Genomic DNA, 20,168 nt, shown 5'->3' on the forward strand with positions numbered 1-20,168 from the left:
GGATCTCTGTGAGTTTGAGACCATCCTGGTCTACAAGAGCTAGTTCCAGGACAGCCTCCAAAGCCACAGAGAAACTCTGTTTCGAAACCAACCCCCCCCCAAAAAAGAAGGCTGAATATGTCAGTTCTTTCCAACTAGATCTGTATATTAAACATAATCTCAATAGAAATCTCAAAAAGTTGTTTTCTCAATCAAATATAAATTCTAAGTCCAGTGCATAGTGGTGCACACCTTTAAGCCCAGCACTTTAGAGGCAGAGGCAGGCAGAATTCTTTGAGTTTAAGGTCAGCCTGGTTCATACTGAGGGATATAGGCCAGCTAGAGCTGTATAATGAGACTGTATATCAAAAAATAAAGATTCTAAAGTTTATATGGAAATACATACCCAAATTAACCAACTCAGTATTTAAGGTCAGTGGGGAAATGTTAGTGACACTCTCTGACTTCAAAAGCTATATAACAGCACAGTCATTAAAATAAGATGGTACTCATCAAAGAAAAGACAAACAGATTTATGGAATGGGATAGAAAACTCAGAAATAGATTCACATATAGTCTATGGATGTATAAAGAAATTAGCAAAGAGAATCTTTTCAATGAGTAATTCTGAAACAATAGACATCCAAACATTCTAATCTAAGTATGGGCCAAAGTGGGCTGGAGAGATAGTTCAGATGTTAAGAACATGCATTGCTTCCCAGCACCTAGTTCACTTGGCTAAAAATGGCCTGTAACTCCCCCTCTGGGGGATATGTACGACACCCCCTCTGGCCTCCATAGGCAACTGGACTCCTGTACAGATATCCCCACACATGTATACACATAACTAACAACAAAAGTTTTAAATGCACCAGCCAAACAGATTTGGGGATGTAACTGAGAGATAGAGCATTTTCCTACCATGTATATGGTCCTAAATTTGACCTCAACAACAACAGAAAACTAGACAAAAAAATCTTAACAGACATCTCCCCCCAAATTATACTGAGAACAAAAAGAATTTTAAATGGTGACTTTCATAGATTAATTTCAAAGCATAGGTTCCATCCTTCTAAATAGCATTAATGGAGATTAATTTCTAAATTCTTTTAGCACAGATTATTTTGTGGTGCTGGGGAATAAACTCAATCCCTTGCACATGCTAGACTAGTATTCTACCACAGAACTACATCCTAGCCCCTGAATCTGATATTCATAAATCATTAAAATGGCCTAGAATCAAAAATGTTTTGGAAAAAAACTGAATGACTATAAAGAGCAACCCGGTTTTCCCAAGAAGATCGATTGTCAATGAATTTTTATTACTTTATGTGTATGGGTCTTTTACCTACATGTATGTCTATGCACCATGTGTGTGTAGTGCCCGTGAACCCCAGAAGGGAGAGTTAGACCCCCCAGAACTGTAGTTACAAACAGTCGTGAGCCATCATGTAGATCCTCAGAATCAAATCTGGGTCCTCTGGGAGGGAACCAGTCCTCTTAACTGGAGCCACTTCTCCAGTTCTGTGTGAGTCACTTTTTATATGCCTGCTAAAAACCTCAGCTAAAGCAATTAAGCAAGAGAAAAAGATAAATATCCAGTTGGAAAGAGAAATTCAAATCACCAATTTGCAGAAAATATTACCTTATATACACAAAAGTCTAAAGACTACCAAAATGTGTTAAAACTGATAGACAAGTTATAGAATACAAAATCAATATACAAAAGTCAGTGCTGGGAGCTAGAGAGATGGCTCAGCAATTCAGAGCACTGGCTTCTCTTGTAGAGAACCAGGAGTTTGGTTTTCAGCCCCCACATGGCATCTCACAACCATCTGCAACTCCAGTTCCACAGGTTCTTGAGCTCTTTTTTGGTCTCCACTAACACCAGGCATATATTTGGTGCACAGACATACATGCATACAAAACACTCACACACATAAAGTAAAAATAAATAAATCTTTTTTTAAGTTTTAAGATAAGGACTCACTATGTAGGACAGGCTGGCCTGGAACTCACTATGTAAGCCAGACTAACCTTGAAATGCTTAACTCACAGAAATCCACACATCTAGTTTACATTTCTATGCAACAATGAAGTAACTGAAAAAAGAATCAAGAAGGTGATCCCATTTGCATCATCTATAAATATACCTATAAATTAATTTAACCACAGAGGTGAAAGAACCCTACAATAAGATCTATAAAACACTGATAAAAGAAATTGAAACACACGCACACACACACACGCAGGGAGTTGTGGGGGAAACAGACAACAGCATCCTGGAATGATGCCTTATGATCCTGGACTAGAAGAATCCATACAGTAGCGTACCTATACTATGCAATGTAATCTATTGATTCAATGCAACACCTATCAACACTAGTGATAACCATCACAGAAACAAGAGAAAACATTCTTAAAACTTGTATGGAAACACTAAACTGAACTCCTGGAATCCAGTGTCAGAAAGAGAGAACTGATGGGCAGAGGAGTTAAGACTGGGCTGGTTTAACCCACAGAAACAGCTGGCCTGAACGAGGGGGAGCTCTTGGACCTCAGATTGATGGCTGTGTGGAAAGCATGGGACTGACCCAGGCCCCCTGAATGTGGGTGTCAGTGAGGAGACCTGGGCAACATATGGGGCCTTGGGTAGTATTTATCCCTGGCATACAAATAGACTTTGAGTGCCCATCCCACAATGAGGGATGCTCTCTCAGCCTGGACTCTTGAAGGAGGGCCTAGACCCTGCCCTGGGTGAAATAACAGACTCTGGATATCCACCACGGAGGGCCTCACCCTCCCTGGGGATAGGAGTGGAGATTGGGTGGGGGGACTGGGGAGCCTGGTGGGGAGGGCTGAGGAGGAGGGGAGGGAAAGGGAGCTGGAATTGACATGTGAAACAAACTTGTTTCTAACTTAAATTTTTTTAAAAAGTGAAGAGAAAAAAAACTTGTATGGAACTGCAAAAATGTCTGAACTGCCAAAGCAATTCTGAGCAACACAACAAAGCTGGAGGCATAATATCGGACTTCAAAACATGCCATATGAAATTGCTGTAGATAAAACAGCATGACACTAGCATAAAACGGATATATTGACCAATACAAGAGAATAAAGAACCCAGAGATAATGAAAATTTTTAAAAGAGCACCAAGAACATACATTGGAGAAAGTGTCTTCAATAAATGGCACTTAGAGAAATATATATAATATACTGTATGATATTACATCAACATTGCATTATCATTCTATATGACTGAAACTAGATCACATACAAAAAATCAACTCTAAATAGATCAAAGACTTGCATGTAAGGCATGAAACTACTGGGAAAAATCATAGGAGAAAACACTTCAGGGTACTGGTTTAGGCAAAACAGCATGGGGCTCCTTAAAACACTAGAAATAGAACCATAACTGGAACATGACCCAGAAGTCTCCTAACTGGGCATATGTCCAAAGGAAATGAAGTCAGTATGTCAAAAAGACATCAACACCCCCATGCTTACTACAGCATTATTCCCAATAATCAAGGTATGGAATTAACTTGGGTGCTCATAGATGAGTGAGTGGATAAAAAAATGTAGTATATAAGCACAATGGAATATTATTGAACCCTATAAAGATAGAAAAGTGGTTATTTCCACAACATGTATAGAGCTAGGAAATATTATACTAAGTAAAATGAGCCAGGAATGTAGTGACAAATATTGCAGAACCTTACACAAAGCAGCTGAAATCTGTGCTTTCATAGAAATGGAGTGTAGAATGGTGGTTCGCACAGGATTAGAAGAGGGACAGGAGAGACACTGGTTAGCGTGCATACAGTACAGTTGACTAGGCAAGATAACTGCTACTATTCTACAGAACTAGAGATAAGAAAAAAATGTATATTTCAAAATACCTAGTGGGTCAGGTTTTAAATATTCTCCACCCAAAGAAATGATGCATGTCTGAGGAGATGGGCATATCAAATACTCTGATTTGATCATTACACATTACATATATATTGCAATGTCAATTTGTGTCCCATAAATACATATAATTATTTTTTGGTTTTAAAACTATGGGCCAATTAAAATTTGTAAATTTTAAAATGGCCCCCTTTCAAATTGTCACAACTTGGACTCTCAAATTCCAATTTCCCTATGACTGCAATAACAAAAACAGTTGTTCTTATACCTTCTCCAGTCAGTCATAGTCTTTAGATCTTAAAATGAAATGCATGTGGATATTTTATCTTAAATTGCTTTCCAAGAATAGAGGCTAATTTTCAATTACTGTCAAGGACCTGGTGCATACCAAGTAGTCAGACATTTGCATATATCACAGTTTCCGTGCTACAGCAATGCCGTGGACAATTAGTGCAACACCTGGCACATAGCTGCAAACAATCAATTCCATTGAGGCACCTGTTCCTCAAGGATGCCTGAGACATGCCGAGGGTGGAGAAAAGCAGAGGGAGAAAGAAACAGACACACAAAGAGAAACAGGGGCAGAGAGACAGAAAGAGACAGAGAGAAGCACAGGCATACACAGAGAGATCATAGCCCTGCTTGGGTAGGCACAAGGGGAGGATCTGGGAGGAGCTGGGAGAGGTCAAACATAAAATACATTTCTGGACAGGACTTTAATTAAAAATAAGGAAAAATAAACAAGGAGTGGAAAGACAACAAGGGGAAGATGGAATTTTAAAAAAAGAAGGAAGAAAGAAAGGGAGGGAGGCATACTTGCTGTTAAAATGGGCTACCCATGAGAGTTTTTAGAGGAAAAATGTTGCAGAATATGTCACAATATAGTTTCACAAATGCAATATAATAAACTCATAAAATAATGTAAAAGGGTTTGTATGTCTATAAACATACATTACATAAAGTCTGAAAAGATACAGTGTCTAGGAAAGGGTCACAACAAGTGAATACAATAACAGTCCCCTTCCACCACCAATGCAGCCATCTTTGTGCCATCCCTGGCATCTGACTCCATCACTGAAGGCTGTATGAGTCATGAATGAAGCCTGGGAGATTAGAGTGGGAGTCTGAGGAACAAAGGATCACACAGCAACTGTGGTGCTAGCTGGATCACAGGTTGCAGAGGTGAGTTTTGAACACTGCTTCATTGAGTGGGCTGGGAATGCTGCACAGCGGTAGCAAGTTTGTCTAGCATGCAGGCAGCCCTGCGTTCCATCCCCAGTACCACGCAAACATAAAACTGCTCTATTGAGACATGACTGATATGTAAGAACCCATTTTTATAGCATAAACGGAACAAATGTCAACAGTGCACATTTTAATAAGTCTTGACGCATGTATACACACCACAGAAAAACTATCACCATGATCAAGATAGTAGAAAAAACCATTATTTTCACAAATTTTCTTGTGTGTTTTGTAATGCTCCTTCTGCCTTTGGCAATCACTCATCTTCCTGCAAAGTATTTAATTCACGGCACAATTATTTTGTAGTATAATAAAAATAGACATTTCTTTAAAATACTTATATATTAATAAACTAGCAGGTGCTTTCCTCTAAATCAGAGTGCTTTCTCAGTTCCAAGGTCAATGCCCCAATCCTTAGTTAATTAAATCTCTTAGAGAGCCCTACTTTATTCTTAAAAATTGGTCTAAAAACATTTTTGCTTTCTCCTCACATAATCTCTGTCTTTTTTAATGATCTCTAGTTATGTGTGTATATGTGTGGGGGTTTTTTGGTTTTTTTTCAAGACGGGATTTCTCTGTATTGTTTTGGAGCCTGTCCTGGAACTCACTCTATAGAACAGGCTGGCCTCGAACTCACAGAGATCCCCTGCCTCTGCCTCCCCAGTGCTGGGATTAAAGGCGTGTGCCACCACCACCCAGCCGATGTATGTGTTTTTTTAGACAGGGTTTTTCTGTATAACAGTCCTGGCTGTTCAGGAACTCATTCTCTGTAGACCAGGCTGGCCTCAAACTCACAGAGATCTGCCTGTCTTTGCCTCCTGAGTGCTGGGATCAAAGGCCACCACGCCTAGTTTAATGATCTCAGTTTTTAACCCTGTTTAAAACAAACAAACATATCTAAGATAATTGGTTATATATTAATCAAAATACAGATACCAAGACAAGTGGAATGTCTTTAATCAAGTTATTAGGCTACTTATAATACTTAAAAATTTTATAGTACTTAAAAGTGACACTAAAAGTTAATTTTGCATTCCAATTTTGTGTTTTAAGAAGCTCATGATTGTCAATATTATAGGATTAACCTACCATTTCCCAATTGCATTTAAGTTGGCTCACTGGGATGAAATCAATGCTTGGTACTGTCAACTGGGCCAAGAACCTGTACTTGGGGGAGAACTTATTACTGTTTCCTAAGTCAACACAGTAATCAACTGCCTCCTAGGTTCTTATCTTCAAACCCCTGGATTAGTGCACTTCCCAACCTTCAACAGAGAAGCTTCTTTTTGCTGTAGATGAGTATTAATGCAGAGACCTACAAGTAGTTAACATGCAGGGAAGCAAATGGTGAGTTCAGCCCTAAAGGGTGTACCTGTATTATACCTTCTTCTCCTAAGGCTCAAGAATCATCATAAGAGCTAGATGAAGTGTATATTCGCAGTGAAATAATATTTTCTGAACATGACAGCTCTATCACATACATGAAATCACAGCCATTGTGACAGCACACATAAAATCCACCCAAGATGAAGCCAAACAAAATCCTAGCATGGAGTAGGGAGGTGGTCGGTAAACCATCATTAGCTCCCTTAGCAATTGATAGCCGCTGGGGAGATGGTGATTCTGTGTTCTTAGGGGATGTGGCCCCTGAGAGGCCACTCATGCTCCAGTAGATGAGCCTATATCCATGCACATACTGGCAACACTAAGCAGATTCAGTTGGCTAATAAAAAAATCACATGAAGTTAAGTGGGAATATTGGTGGGAGACTTTGAGGAAAAATCAAGAGAGGAAAGGAATAGGGTAGATTTGATGTTTTACTTTTAAAACATAAACATTAAATTTAAAAATAATTTGTTGAACAGAAAAGATTCAATTGACAGTAACAGCAGAATTAATTAACACTATTCTCATGATTTTCATCAATCACAGTCATACCCATAGACCAGTTACTCAAAAAGGTTTAACAGTCTAGTATAAATCACATTCTCACACAAAGGAGGTTGTAATTAGAATCTCCATGAATTAGCAAAAGTTCCAATTTAAAAAAGTAAACTATCCTCATTGTTCTAATTTGCCTTTCTGTTGTTATGATAAAATACTTTTACAAGGTGGAAAGGGTTTATTTGGTTTACATTTCCAGGTCATAGTCCATCATTGAGTTAAGTCAGGGCAGAAACTCTAACAAGAACTCAAGCAGAAACCATGGAAAAATGATGCTTACTGGTTTGTTTATCTGCTTACACTCAGATAGCTTTTTGTTACCTAGCCCAGAGGAATGTTAGCATTCACAGAGGGTTGGGTCCTCCTACATTAATTAGTAATCAAGACAATACCCCATATATACGCCCATAGGCCCGTCTGATCAAGCCAGTTCTTTAATGAATGTTCCATCTTCCTAGGCGACTCTAGGATGTGTTGATTTTACAATCAAAATTACCCTGGACAATCTATTCCTTATCAATTTGACACATGAGCATATTTCTGTTAAATCATAATATTTCCTCCCTTGTTTGTCTTCAAGATTCATGTTAATATCATAATACAAAATAGAGTACATTTTTAGGACTGGAGAGATGGCCCAGCCATTAAAGGCTAGGCTCACAACCAAAATACAGTACAATTCTAAAACTCCTCTAGTATTTAAAAAATTCCAATGCTTTAAAAGTTCAAGGCCTCCACTTTGGAAATACCCACAGAAACAGCTGGCCTGAGCAAGTGGGAGCTCAGAACCCAGACTGATAGCTGGGGAACCAGCATGAGACCGAACCAGGCCCCCTCAAAGTGGGTATCAAGTTGGGTGGCCTGGTCAGTCTATAGGGCTGATGGCAGTGGAACCAGTATTTATCCCTAGTGCATGAATGGGCTTTGGGAGCCCATTCCCTATGCAGGGATATTCTCTCAGCCTAGATACAGGGGAGGACCTTGGTCCTGCCCCAAATGATATGACAAACTTTGATGATCCCCCATGGGAGGCCTCACATTCCCTGAGGAGTGGATAAGGAGTGGGATGGGGAGATGGGGGGGGCAATGGAAGGACAGGAGGGAGAGGGAACTGGCATGGGTATGTAAAATAAGATTGTTTTAAAAATAAAAAAGTTCAAGGTCTCTATTCAGTGGGCTCTTGTAAAATTAGAAACAAGTCAAAAAACTTATTCCAAAAAGGAAGAACCAGAGCATCAGAGCAATCATACTTAAGCAAGACCAAAATCCACAGTGTAGCTCAATGTCTGACATCTGGAACTCACTCATGATCTGCTGGGCTTCAAAGGGTTTGGGTAAACCCACTTAAGATCTGCTATCTGTAGAACACACACACACACACACACACACACACACACACACACACACACAACCTTGTTTTGTAGACTTAGCCAGATTTGACACTTTCTACAGCACTTGGTGGACATTCCAGAACCCTGGAATCTCTAATATTCTGTGGTCTCCCCTGCATCTGAGACTTAACCCTCACCAGTAACCTCTCAGAGTTTTACTGGAGCAACTCCAAACCTACCAGAAGGCACCAAACCTTAGCTACTCTCCATGGCTCATTCATGCCTTCAAAGAAATACCATACAGATACTCTTACACCCTGACAAGTTCAACTGTCAGCTTGACATGCCAACTTGGCTCCCCTGAATCACAGCTTTTTTGTTCTGATTGTGAGAAAATACTTGCCAGAAGATTTCACTTCAATTGTACGGATCTCTTATAAATCACAACTGAGTCTTCAGCCCCAGCTGGCTCACACCCATTGTCTCAGTGAAACAGGTTTCACCTTAGCGAGACTGGTCTCTTGTTAATCACAACTGATTCTTCAGCCCATCTGACCAGCAATCACAGATTCTTAATCCGAAATATCACACAAATGGCCTCAATAGTATTTGCTTCCTTCTGAAACCTCACAATCCAAGTCTCTATGTCTGCATGTCTCTCAATATTCATATCTTTCAAGCCCCCCCAAAAAGAGAGCTCTGAGTACTTAATTTTTTTTCAGTTTAAAGTTCCCAAATTCTCCTCAGTCCTCCTACAAAATAGTCCAAAGGCACAAAAAGCCATATGGTCAGGTTCATAATGGCTACCAAACCACTCCTGATGCCAATATATGTTCTACTTTACTTTTCTGTTGCTGTAATAAAACTTGGACCAAAAACATCCTGTGGAGGAAAGGGTATATTCAGTTTACACTTCCAGGTCACAATCCACCATTGAGTAAAGTCAAGGCAGGAACTTAAACCTGCTGTGTGACATTTTCGTTTGTGAGCTAATTAAAATAAAGTTAATTTATTTGTTAAAATAAAGAGCTTATGATGGTTCAACAGTGCTTACACAGCATGTATTCTACCAGTATGTTTTTGTTGTTGTTGATGTTGTTGTTTTGTTTTTTGAGACAGGGTTTCTCTATGTAGTCCTGGCTGTCCTAGAAATCACTCTGTAGGTCACACTGGCCTTGAAGTCACAGAGATCATCCTGCATCTGCCTCCCAAGTGCTGGGATTAAAGGCGAGCACCACCACACCCCACTTGACCAGTATCTTGTGTCCAGAGCTGTATTAGAATATTTCACACACATGCTTCCAACATCAGAGTGTGTCTGGGAGAGTCCCAGGAAAATGTCTGGGAGAGTCGCAGGAAACACAGCTGCTGTCTGTACTCATTGAGTAGCAAAGCTGGCTAAATATCAGCAGATTAAGAGCTTAGGGCTGAGGAAACAGACAAGAGATGTTCACAGCCCAAAGTCAACTCAACAATTCTGGAGTCAACATCCAAAGTCACTCCAGTCCTTTCCCTCATTTGAGGACATACTAGAGAAATTTATCTGGTACTTCGTGGAATATAAACAATTTTTAGTGAAACTGGCTTTGAAAGATTAAAAGCACTTGTGTCATAGGAAAAATAGACATCAACAGCCAATCCTTGTTTTTTCTCACTCTCTGTAATTTGCAGTCAGAATATCGACAAGGCCCTTTGCAAAAAGTAAAAGCAGGAAAAAAATGGGGCGATCTACCCAACTGAATCCTGTCTGAAAGTAGTTCTTTGTTGCCTTTCTTCTCCAGGCTTTTGAACCTTAATGTTGTCATTTTGAAAGTGTCTAAGACATATAAACTTCTACCAACACATTATGGAAGTCAGCAGGACAGCCAACATTTATTTGGGTCAAGCCAACCTAGCCCCATCTCTAATCTTCTGGCAAATACAAAAAAATCCCCAGGAAACCTTGATCAAATATAAATATACCACAGCTCTTCGTTCAAGATGCTCACTTATCCAGACACATCATTATCCTAAACATGATTTCAAACTTGAGACTAACCAAGTGCTCTGATCCTTGAATAATGTCAAAATCACATCATTAAACTGAGCAGCACTCAGTTTTGCAATAGATTTTGGTGATTTAAAAGAATTCATGTAAGACACTGAAGCTTTCTGGGAAGAAAATAAGAGGACTTTTAGAAACCTGTAGCCATTCAGGAATGACAGATTTGTAATAATGAAGTTCAGAGAGAGAATCTCTTCTCTTCTGGCGCTACTCAGACTCAGTTACAAGGCAGAGTTCAGTGTGGGGAATTATAATCTTTGAACAAAGAAAACTGAGCAGGCATGATGGCACAGGCCTTGTCAGCTCTGTGAACTGGAGGTAGACACAGAAGGATTTCTAGTTCAAGGCCTTTGTAACAAGATCCTGTCTCAAAACCAAAACCCAAACAAAGGGAATAGGAGGGGATGGGAAGCAGAAGGGAGAGAACCCAGAAAAGGAGAAAATCAGGCTCATTAATGTGTCTCAGTGCAAATTAAGGTCCTGTTTTCCTTATGTGCAAAGCCCTGAGCCTCATCCCCAGCATCACATATACCAGGGATAGTGGGCATAAGCCTGTCATCCCAGTATTCAGGACACAGAGACTGGAGACGGGAAGGTCAGAAATTCAAGGGCATCCTTGAATACATAGGGAATCTGTGGCCATTTGAGGCCAGCCTGGGATTCGTGACACCAAGTCTCAAAAACAACCAATAAATAAGTAGGTAAATAAGCAATGAAACAAAAATAAATGCTGTGTTTACAAGACTCTGTGTGTTATAAGAGGGAACCCATGAGAGCAGAGGAGGAAGCTAGTTAAAAACTATATGCAAAAGCAGCTGTCAGACCTGTCTGACAAGTCCTTTAGTCATTTTCCCTTTCTTTAGCACTTTATTGGGAAACACCTTCTCCCAAGCACCTCCAGCTAAGAATGCTGCTTTCTACCTTGGATTAGTTTACCACAATGCTGCAAACTTACTGCTTTCTCTCACATGAAACAGGCCATCAGGGATTTAAAGGAATGTGGCTGAGTATCTGCCAGGCTCTTGCTTCACTCCTTGAACGATCAGAGTATCATTCATGGGAAATGCTTATCAGGACATTGGCAGGGTTTTGCAGCTTCTAGCTTCAGGCTGAAAATTACCAGCCAAATTCCAGACTACCAGTCGCCACCTAGAGGGGAAAAGCAACCTTTACACTAGAGTGTAGCCAGGATTTTTTAGAACCTATCTCCCAACCTTTCTAAAAACCCAAAGTGAAACTATTTGAATCCAAGTCCAATGAAATAGGATATATTACCCAATACCTTATGTGGGAAATGTGCCAAAGAAGGGAATATCACAAAGGCCACGATTCCTGGGAAGTCTTCATGGTGAGCACTCACTGTGCTGTGGCATCCTAAGGCAGGGCCACTGTCAGAGAGAAATAGGTACAAAGTCAAAAGTGAATGAAGTAATTTACAAATAAGTAACACAACTGTTTATCATGCTCACCATGGACAGCTTGTGAAGTTTACACAGTTATACCCACACATTGCCACTCTCCCAGCTTTGTGCCTGCTCAACTAACAATCCCAGGTATTGGTATGTAAAAAATACATACAGAGAGATTCTATATGGGGTTTCTATAGCTTTGGTAAGTGTCCTAGTTAGCTTTAACTATCAACTTATTATAACCTACGGCCATGTGAAGGGAAAGCATCAATTGAGGAGTTACCTAGATCATATTGACCTATGGGTATGACTTGGGTGATTAGTCTTGATTAGTAATTAATTTAGGAGGGACCAGCCCACTGCAGGCAGCAGCATCCCTAGGCAATAGGTCTTGGGTTATGTAACAAAGCTAGCTAAACATAAGCTTGTGAGTGAGCTAGCAAGCGGCATTCCTTTATGGCTTCTGCTTCAGACACTTGCCTTGGGATCCTGCCTTAATTTCTGTAAATAATAGATTGGGACCTGGAAGTAAGTCAAATAAATCCTCTCCTCCCCTAAGTTGCTTTCTGCCATAGTGTTTTATCACAGCAACAGAACGAACCCTGAGTGGTTAACTATCCCATCTCTTTAGGGAGTTCTGTTTTTCTTTTCCCCTGAAAGAATCTCCCTGTGTAACCCTGGTTAGCCTGGATTTACTATACAGCCCAGGCTGGCTTTGAGCTCACCATTGTCTTGCCTCACCCTCTTAATTATTGGAATTACAGACCAGAGCCATCGTGCCTGGCTCCTTTTTTTTTTCCTCAAAGAACGTTACCCTTTTAAAAAGAGTATTACTCTAGACTATTATAAGAATGAACACTTAGCATGGAAAGCTCTGTACAAGGCTTTTTAAAATATGTTTCTTCAAAATATACTATGTCAAAGGTCAGGAATAATGGTATACAGCTACATTAACTATTGTCAAATTGGTCTCCTGGAACACCAAGCCAAAGAATCAGGCCATCAGCAGAATTGCCATGCCTGATTCCTTTCCAGCCCCGTTCACACTGGATCATTATCATTTTAGGTACGATGCCTATGCTAGCATATTTTGGCACCCCGAAGCACCTTTAATTTGCATTTAATTTTATGTGCGCTGAAACTCTGCCAACCTGATATTCATATTCAACTGTCTATTCATTGTCTCCGGTGGAATTTTTCCTTGGCATCTCAGCCAAACAAGTGTACCCGAATTCCTAATTCCCATCCCCAAACCTGCCCTCTACTTCACACTAGCTAGCTCCTTCCCACCCAGTAATTATCATTTCCCTGAGTATAGGCACCTCCACCCAGGGGATCAGGCTGAAAATCTAGGAGTTACCCTCCCTTCCTCTCCATTCAGCCCCTTCACTTCCAATACATATTCCAACACCAATTCCCCACTGCTGTTACCTCCTAGGTCTAATCCCTCCTCACCCTAGCCCAAATCATTTTGGAAGCTTCCTAACCAGTCTTTCTTCTTCTATCCTTACCCTAGATAAGTACCAATTTGATTTAAAATCAAAACTTTTACATATTTTTTTGAGATGGGCATGCACACTGTAGCCCAGACTGGGCCTAAAATTCATGATGTAACCCAGGCTGGCCTCAAACTCACAGCAATCCTCCTGTTCACAGTAATGCCCCTTGAGTGCTGGGATTTCATATGTGCCACCATGCCTGACTCAAAACACCCTAAGCCTAATCATGTCAGATATCTATCTGCTCAAAATCCTCCAGTGGCTTTAAAGGAAATCTAAACTTCTTACCTTTGAAATATGGCCTCAGTCTGCTTCCTTCAATTCATGTCACCTCCTTGTCCCCTCCTGAATTTCCTCTTCATCTCAGTTCCATTGGCCCCTTTACTGGACACAAGTGCAGTAGGTATACTGCTTAAGGCTTTTGCACTGTATCTCTTCTTTAGAATACATTTTTCCCAACCAAGATGTCTTCCTGCCTGACTCCTTTGCTTTTTGGATTTGACTCAAATGTCTAATCCCTGACTCAGAGACTCTATCCCTTAACAGTCAAAAGAGCACTGTTATCACAACATCAATGCTACCCAACCATATTGTGTATTCAACAAGTCGAGTTTGTATCCCCTTTTCTCCCTTCCCCCCACTGTAAGTTTCATAAGAGCAAAAACTGCATGTCTGCTTCACCAGTATTGCCTCAAGAGCCTGGAACAGCTGGAAGACAGGAGAAAGTCAATAAGGCTAGAGGTAAATTGGCCTGACAACTCCTTTCCAGAGGTATTACTTCTGTATTTAGCATGCTGACACCAGGATTTCAAGGCCAACAGTGAGATAGTAATGCAGGCTAGCATGCTCTTTTAGACTAGAACTAGTAACACTAATGAACGCTGAGGGTAATTCAGGTATACCTACCAATCACCTATTCAGTTAGAGACATTGGGGGCTGTAGAGATGATTTATAATGAGTTCACCCTCAAAGAACTGAGTCTAAAAAGAAACAGATATTTGGACAAATGACTGGACTCTGATGGCAGAAAATGCCATAAGAGGACCAGAACACTTTGTGCCACAGATTAGCAATGATATTATTAACATTTGTTCATAGGAAATGACTGTTAGACTCAAGACTATGCTTTGTAGGTTTTAAATGTGCCACCATTGCTCCCTTCAAGAGCAATAGTATGTGCATAAGAACAATTTTAGTTGTCATAACAATTGCCATAGGGAAGAGCATCATCACTATTTGGTAAGCAGAGAGTCACTAATGCTAAATGCCCTGCAGTTCCTGGACAGACTTGCATAATACTGTCCAATGCCAATCCCCTGAATGTGGTTGTCAGTGAGGAGGCCTAGGCAATCTATGGGGCTTTGGGTAGTATATGCCCCTGGCGTACAAGTAGACTTTGGGTGCCCATCCCACAATGAGGGATGCTCTCTCTGCCTGGACTCTTGAAGGAAGGCCTAGACTCTGCCCTGGATGAAATGACAGATTCTGGATATCCACCATGGAGGACTTCATCCTCCCTGGGGATCGGAGTGGAGATTGGGTGGGGGACTGGGGGACCTGGTGGGGGGACAGGGGAGGAGGGGAGGGAGAGGGAGCTGGGATTGACATGTGAAGCAATCTTGTTTCTAACTTAAATTTTTAAAAAAGGAGAAAAAAGAAGTGGCATATACCTATCTGGAACATAGAGTGTTTTCAGGGCTAGGAAGATGGCTCAATGAGAAAGGTACACAAGTAGTGAGGATGTGAGTTCAGATCCCCATAATCCATGTACACCTGGACAAGTACTATGTGTCTGTAACCCCAGTGTTCCTATGGTGAGATGAGACATAAAGGCAAAAGACTGCTCAGAAGCTAAGGCCGGATACCTGAGGTTGTCTTCTGACTGTCACACATGTACTCTCCTGTCACACACATGAACAAACATACATCATACACATATACACACAAAAGATTTGGGTCTTTCAGAGATTTCTAGATTGATAATTTTAGCATGCTGTTCTTTAAAATAATTTTTGATTTTTTGAGGTTACAATATAATTACATCATCCCCTCTTCCCTTTCTTCCCCCGAACTAGTATGTTATTTTTAATTGTTTTTCTTCTGTTTTTACCCTGAACTGGTTTTTTTTAAGATTTTGACCCAGATCCTATATTCATTCAGTATGTAACAGAAAGAAAGCGGGAGTCTAAGAAAAGAACGGAGAATAAAGATTCAACAGAATGTGTCATAATCTAACGAGGCCTTCGGAAAAGCTGCCCATGGATGATGCTCGGTTCCCGATAGGCCACTCTTCCACAGTGCTATCTGCAGCATCCCTGCAAGCTACAATTATGTTCATTTCATATAGACGGTGCTGTGGGAGGCCGGCCGACAATTTCCTCATTACACGGTAAGGCAAGAAGATAATCTTGAATTGGAATCTTCCCAGGTAGGGCTTGTTTCCCTTTGGCAAAAGTCCAGGGACTACAGAGCCACCACGAATAAGGTACAGAGACTGGGCAGGAGAAACAGCACTCAGCTCCCCCAGCTACACGAGTCCATTCTGGAAAGCTCTGTCTTTTGTGGGTGAAACAACCCAGACCTTGTAGAATTTCAAAATAAGCTAAAGATCTTGGTTTTTACTGAGACCTTCAGCTTTTCAATGCTGACCCCCCTCCCAATTCATAGCATAGGCTGCTGGACATGGTAACTCAAACCTTTAATCCCCAAACTTAGAAGGCAGAGCCAAATGGAGCTCTGTGAGTTCAAGCCCAACCTGGTCTACATGTTAATGCTCTGTATCAAAAATAAAACAAAAATCAAGTAGTATGGGCTAAAGCCTACTTATTAAGGCCTGGGTTTAATGCAAGGCTCCTAGATTCCTCTTCCTGTAGACTAGACCCAAGAATCTGCTCAATTGTATATATTTGGTACTCCCAAAGGGTATTGGACTATCAAAAACAATAATTAAGTATACTCACACCTGAACAAGACCCTCAAAAAATGGAGGAGAGAGAGACACACACAGGCTCAGGGACCCAGGTAGGTCCCACCAGATAACTGGGTTTACTTTTGTCATATTCTTCCTTGCTCAGAGTCTCAACATGCCAGGATGAGGAGATTGCATAGTAAGTGGGTAAAACATTTGCCATGCAAAAGTGAGGACCTGAGTTCAGATCTCTAGAACCCACATAAAGCCAGGTGTGGCATCACATGTCAGTAATTCCCGTGTCCCTGAAGGGAGCTAATCCCTGGCAGTGCTCGGGTTAGCTAGCCTGGCATGCCCAGGATTGAACAACAAAAAGACTATCTCAAACAAGGTGGAGGTGAGCCCAGATAACTGTGGTTGTCTCCTGGACTCCACACATTTGCTGTGACATGTACCCATGTTCATGCACAAGATAAATAATTCCTCAGCATCCCCAATTACTGTATCAAATCACAAATTCTCCTCAAGACACTAAAAACAATACCCTCCCCACCTCGGCAGCCCTAACTTGTATGCTCATTTCCCTGCTCTAGTTGAGTCAGTCTTCACGAAACCTTTACTATGACAGAAAAAAAAACATTACTACTTCCAAGTAAAAGTAGCTCTGAGTTTAAATCCCACCTCTGTCATTGAATAGCTAGGGGATTTTCTTGGGTTTGCTACCTATGTGGAGTATCCCTTATCCAAAGAGTTTGAGATCGTGTCTATATATAAAGGAAACATCTTGAAGGTGAGACCCGAGTAGAAACATAGCTCATTCATGCTTCATGTGCATGTTTTATGCAAGCCTCAAGGTAATTTTACACAATATTTTGGATGTAGCTTCATTTTACAGCAGCTTATCACATGAGGGCATATGTGGACTTTTCCACTTGTGGCATCATGACCGTACTTATACTATATGATTTTTGAAGAGTCACATGAAATGATGCAAATCAATTACTTAACCCCAAGCAAGCACTCAATTAATAAGAGCCCTTGTTGTTATTATTATTATGGCTACTCAATTTTCACTCGCCTTCCTTCTTTATGTGCCCCAGTCCTTACACTGCCTCTTCTGAGAAATACCCTCTGGATTCCATGCGGTCCATGTTTGTGCCAACTGTGGCCCAGGTATTAGCCTGTCTCCATCTGCAACTGAGCTTAAAAGCTTCTTTAAAGGCCATGAGTATGTTGGAAGCACCAACAACTCGATAGACCTGAATGGACATTGAATCAGAATTCTTCAGTGCCTACCACCTCTAAAAGAAGTCAACAAAAACCCTTCTCTTTGCTACTGAGAGTTAACGGCTTGGGGGGGGGGGGAAAGAGTCAGCTTTCTTTAAGCGTCTACCATGCTCCAGTGGACGGTCCCAGTCATGAATATTTAGGTAGCACAGACTAGACTATATCAGTTATTTTTTATAAGAAGATAAGATATTGGGGGGAATCAGAAGATCTGGGGGGAAATATAATTAAAATGCTTTGTATGCACTATGAAATTCTCAAAGGATTAATAAAATATTTATTTTAAAGGATTATATAATTATAATTAAAGTAAGATTGTTTTCCATCCTAAAAAAAAAGTTCCTTTCTCTGGCAAAAGCAAGGGTGCATGCTGGGAAAACAAATGCATTGCTAATCTCAGCAGAAAGCTGCTTCAATTTCTCTCTCTCTCTCTCTCTCTCTCTCTCTCTCTCTCTCTCTCTCTCTCTCACACACACACACACACACACACACACCATTTTGTATTGCCTGATCTTCAAATCCACAGTCCCTAAGTCCCAAGCCTCACCACTTTTCTGATGCTGGAGATGACACCTGAAGCCAACAAAAGGCTACACTTTACCTGAATGTATGAGAGCAAAAATAGACAAATGGGCCACACTTCGGGTGTGACATTTGGCTAAGAATACATTGAAAACCTTGGGTTTAGCTACTGCAGAAGATACTCTCTGAATGCCCTACCGTCTCCCTGATGATTCCTCTCGAGTCAGCCCCATCCATCCTCTCATGTGTGTAGCAGCTGCCGTTCCCTGGGCACTGGTGCCTGGGGGGGGGGGGGTTATTCCACTGTTCTGTGTGCTTTACAAGAACTGAAGTAAAAAATACTTTCATGTAAGTTACTCCATCCTTCTAGTTACTCCATCCTTTTGAGAGAACACTCTCCACACACAGGAATAAAACAGAGCACAGAAAAAAAATGTGGCTACTGGAATCTTTAAAAAATGCTTACAATTTTTAAAAGAAACCGAATTTGAGAGCTCCCAACTACATCTTCACAAATGAAAAGTCATTCCTAACAATTATATTGCACAATCTTACACTCTTTCAGCAATATGAGATTACAAAGTCAGATCTGAGACAGGAAGAACACCAGGCAAAATGGGCACCATCTTAGAGACCCTGTGGCAAATAATAAGACCCGGGTGGCCCCAGTGCTGGATTCCAGGGTTCTAATCAACACAAGTCACCCAAATTAGTGGCATTCGAAAGTGCTCAGGTAATAATTGGCTTCAAGTCAAATCACAATAAGCAGGTGATAAATGTAAAGGCACCAGTCCCAATGGCCAACACAACACGCTCTGGGACAGCACCATTCACAGCATGAGTCTCCCTGAGCCTCTGCCCATCTATCTACCCAAGCTCAACACCGCACTCCAAAGGCTTGGAGGGTGACCCTGCTTTCTTGGTCAAATTAGAAGCAGTTTAATTCCACCCACACTAGGAACCTCAAGCTCAGATTCAAGCCCCCAGAGCTAAGGCCCTGGTGGTCATCAGAGGGCAGAGACGACGGTTAAGTGGATGAATGTTATGAGAACAGGTTGAGAAGCTGAGCCCTTGGCTTATGCATCCAGCAGGGAGGACATCCTTCAGCCTTTCCTAAGCAATCTAGTGCACCCTAAGGGAAAGCTTCCAGTGACCTCAGCTGCAGTATCGGCCACAGCGCCCCCTAGTGCGGCACCAATACCCGAGCGAGCAGCCTGAGGGACCCAAGGGGAAAGCCAAGGAACATCTCTAGAAAACCTGACTCCAGCTAGAGCAGGCCTGGCTACCCGGGTCCTCTAGAAAGCCCATCCCCAGTCCTCATTCAGGGTCCCGCGCGGCCCTGCTGCCAGGTGCCCCACGACTCTGACAGGCCAGGGTGGCCGGCCAACAGGGACGCAGAAGGACGCGGCCGCCTGGTCGATTAGCAGAGCTAGGTGCATTTACCGGGCGCCTCGGCAGCCACTGTACCTCCGCGCTTGGCTCCACTGGAATAGCGGAACCGCCACTGCTCCTGCAGCCACCTCCCTCCAGGCGCCGCAGTGTCAACCATCAACGCTCCTGGTCGCTGTCTGCGACTGCTGAGGGCGAGGCCAGCTGTTGAATGGCTCAGGTCGCGACACTGAGGCGTCCTCCCCGCTTTCGAGACAGAGACGCAGGCGCGCCTGCCTGTGCCAACGCCCGGTGGGCCCCTCGCTCCGCTGCAGGCCCCTTGAGCTTCCTGGTGGATGCTTCCTGGATTCTGACTGGGGGCTGCGGGGTGCGGACTCACACGCTTGCCAGCTCGCTCCCCTAGGTGGGCTCTTGCACGGAACCAATTGCCTCCCCTCGTGAGCTCCGCCCCCTTCGCTGCCATCCCTCAACTTGCCAGCAGAACCAATAGCAACCACCGACTAGACCCGCCCCTTGGATTTCCCCAAGGCCAATCGCCTTCTCCGGAGCAAATACTCACGTAACCCCCACCCCCACGCCCTGTGCAGCAAAGCTGAGGCCAAAGTTAATACCATAGCAAGGTTCTGACCAGCCCAAGGTTTTGTACAGGTTACTCACCCCCCAATTATGGGATTTAGAGACTGTAAACACTACC

The 20,168-nt window shown here is 42.0% G+C and overlaps 1 protein-coding gene across 1 annotated transcript in view; it reads right to left on the reverse strand.

Moving 5' to 3' along the window:
- Positions 1-19,921, reverse strand: part of LOC101827186 (A-kinase anchor protein 17B) — a 35,485-nt gene extending 15,564 nt beyond the window's left edge. Inside the window, exons 1-3 of the mRNA XM_013122786.3 lie at positions 19,529-19,921; positions 11,742-11,847; positions 11,415-11,608 (exon numbers count right to left, since the gene is read on the reverse strand). The gene's annotated coding sequence lies outside the window, so the exon portion shown is untranslated. The remainder of the gene's footprint in view (positions 1-11,414; positions 11,609-11,741; positions 11,848-19,528) is intronic.
- Positions 19,922-20,168: the final 247 nt, after the last annotated feature.

The sequence above is a fragment of the Mesocricetus auratus genome, unplaced genomic scaffold (assembly GCF_017639785.1).
Source record: "Mesocricetus auratus isolate SY011 unplaced genomic scaffold, BCM_Maur_2.0 Super-Scaffold_100003, whole genome shotgun sequence".
Classification (NCBI taxonomy): Eukaryota; Metazoa; Chordata; class Mammalia; order Rodentia; family Cricetidae; genus Mesocricetus; species Mesocricetus auratus.